The sequence below is a fragment of the Aplysia californica genome, unplaced genomic scaffold (assembly GCF_000002075.1).
Source record: "Aplysia californica isolate F4 #8 unplaced genomic scaffold, AplCal3.0 scaffold00708, whole genome shotgun sequence".
Classification (NCBI taxonomy): domain Eukaryota; kingdom Metazoa; phylum Mollusca; class Gastropoda; order Aplysiida; family Aplysiidae; genus Aplysia; species Aplysia californica.
The window spans coordinates 394,419-397,492 of NW_004797978.1; positions in this window are offsets into that span (position 1 = coordinate 394,419).

Below are 3,074 nucleotides of genomic sequence, written 5' to 3' on the forward strand. Positions count from 1 at the left end.
TGTGTGTGTGTGTGTGTGTGTGTGTGTGTGTGTGTGTGTGTGTGTGTGTGTTTATGTGTTTATGTGTTTGTGTGTGTGGGGAGGGGGAGTTGGAGGTTTGGAGGGCGGCATCTAGCAACCACAGAGCTCACGATCAGAATACTTTCCTCTGCACATATTCACGTTTAACGAACTATGACAGGTCGGCGGACAGATACCGGAGTGTCCTCTCTTTTCTCTCTGTCCGGTCCCCACTATGTAAGGGAATGAGGGAAGAGGGGGAGAGAGAGAGAGAGAAAGAGAGAGAGATAGATAGAGAGAGAGATATATATATAGAGAGAGAGAGAGAGAGAGAGAGAGAGAGAGAGAGAGAGAGAGAGAGAGAGAGAGAGAGAGAGAGAGAGAGAGAGAGAGTGAAGCACGGGAGAGACAGACAGACAGACCGTTGGACTACCTGACGACATTCCCTCTCTATCCACCTTTGGCCATCAAGTAATTATATATAGTGACAACAGCCATCCATGTCCAGGAGCTGTGGCGGACAGATACCGGAGTGTCCTCTCCTTTCTCTCTGTCCGGTCCCCACTATGTAAGGGAATGAGGGAAGAGGGGGAGAGAGAGAGAGAGAAAGAGAGAGAGATAGATAGAGAGAGAGAGAGAGATACAGAGAGAGAGAGAGAGAGAGAGAGAGAGAGAGTGAAGCACGGGAGAGACAGACAGACAGACCGTTGGACTACCTGACGACATTCCCTCTCTATCCACCTTTGGCCATCAAGAAATTATATATAGTGACACCAGCCATTCATGTCCAGGAGCTGTTTTAGCCTTGTTATCTATCTTTGGTCACCCTCTCTCACACACCTTCCAATCCTCCACTTGAGGCTCCCTTTTGGTCCGGCTCATTCCCCACAGTGCCAGGTTCGCCGGTGAGTCCCCTCTCCGTTTTAGAAACTTTTCCTCTCTCCACTCTCTTGTCACACCATAGAACCCTCCAACTGAGGCCCCTGCCCGCTCCTGCCCAGCCCCCGCAAACACCTCCCCCCCTCCCCGACCAGGGATCTGTTATGTGTTTAATACAACAGGCCCCCGCCGTCCGTCCCCGACCTCCTATTACTTATGTACACAGCAATCACTACTGTGCTATGGTTATATAGTTTTCTGTTCTTCATGTCTAATCATAAGACATCAATTAGAACTGACGATCGTTGGCCGTGTATGTTTGGCCATTTGTTAATACTTAACAAGCTCAAAGTTTATATGAAAAGATATGGTCTAATATCCGCCTATTGATATCATTTTTTCATGTTTATGTAATTTCACGACTTTATTTTTGCTTACTTCCCTTTGTGATTGAATTGTTTACCTTGACTGGGAAAATGAAAAACATTGTGAGGGAATGGAGGGAGGTGGCGGAGGGTGGGGTGGATGTGTTTGTGTGTGTGTGTGTGTGTGTGTGTGTGTGTGTGTGTGTGTGTGTGTGTGTATGTGTGTGTGTATGTGTGTGTTTGTGTGTGTGTGTGTGTGTGTGTGTGTGTGTGTATGTGTGTGTACACGCGCGTGCGCGTGAATTCATTTCTAGCCTACTGCATGAGGGCGAAAACCAGGACAACAATCACACTTTAATTCGCTGTGGACCTTTCTAATGTACTTTTAGCTGTGACTTTTGTATATTCTTATCAGCTTCAAAACGCACTGGTTATGTAGTTTTTTTTTCTTCTGATAACTCTCTCCCTGTACAGGTACCGCCAATTACACAAGTCAGAGAACAGTCGACACACGCATGTCTGTCATTGGCCACTCTTGTAGCTTTCATTCAGGTCCTGAGTAGGTGCCTCACCCCTTGTCGTATTCATATATAACTGTAACTATAACTAATTGTCAGCTGGTCTTCCTCTTCTATTTTCCACTTGGTCTCCGGCACAATATCTGCGATATAGGGTACTCTTGTCTCTGGCTTTCTCAGAACATGTCCCAACTATCTATTCTAAAAAAGTAACACAATTCAATATTTGCCCCCCCCTTCTCTCTCTCTCTCTCTCTCTCTCTCTCTCTCTCTCTCTCTCTCTCTCTCTCTCTCTCTCTCTCTCTCTCTCTCTCTCTCTGTGTGTGTGTGCCTGTTTGTCTGTTTGTCTCTTGGAACAACCTTTCAATAGCCTACCTTTTTGGTGTTTTCGTGTGCACGAGCACATGCAGGCGTGTTTGCGGATTGTGCGGATTTTTTTGTTTGTTTGTAGGCCTAAGTATGGGCCGGAGGAGGGGTTTTTTGAGAGAGAGAGAGAGAGAGAGAGAGAGAGAGAGAGAGAGAGAGAGAGAGAGAGAGAGAGAGAGAGAGAGAGAGAGAGATGGGGGAGGGAGGGTTATGAGTATTATGATGAAATTATAAGAAAAGATGGACAATAAGGGGGGGGGGGGGGTGCCTTCAGGTGAGTATAACTTCTTTTTGGCTTTGCCAGTTGGGGGCAGATGAAGTTAAGGGATGGGCAGATGGAAAGAATGCGTTAAAAACTTTCAGGTGAGAGAGAGCGAAGAGGTTAGGCCTAAGATAATACCTTTGAGTGAGAGTCCAATTAGATCTACACAGGGGGCTCTCGTGGCCTAAAGGTTAAGGTGTTCGCCTCTCATTCAAAGGTCCCAGGTTCAAATCCGGGTAGAGACCGAAACATTTTCTTCTATAAAATTGTCTCCTTTCACCTTCTTTCCTTCTCGCTTGCAATTTTCTATCGTTTGCTTTCGTCTCTACTTTCTTCCCCCACCCCCTCACCTCCTTTGCCCACTCCACTGGGCCCCCGACTCTTTCTGCAGCCTTACTTCTGCTACTTCTTGGCTCCTTCTTATTGCTGTCTTTTAGCCACACCCCTGATTTTCTAGTAGGAAATATGTACACATAGCCTTCTCGGACAAGGGAGAAAAATCTCGGAGGTACCGTGTGCAAGTTGCGCACATTAAAGATGCCCTGGGTGGTCCAAAACCGTTAAGAGTAGGCTTCGCGCCACGGGGGGAAAATTCAAAATGTATCCTACCACCTGAAAATGTAGGTGTGTCCGCGTGCTATGTTCACCCTATGCAGTTGCGAACGCCGTAAAACAACCCCCCCC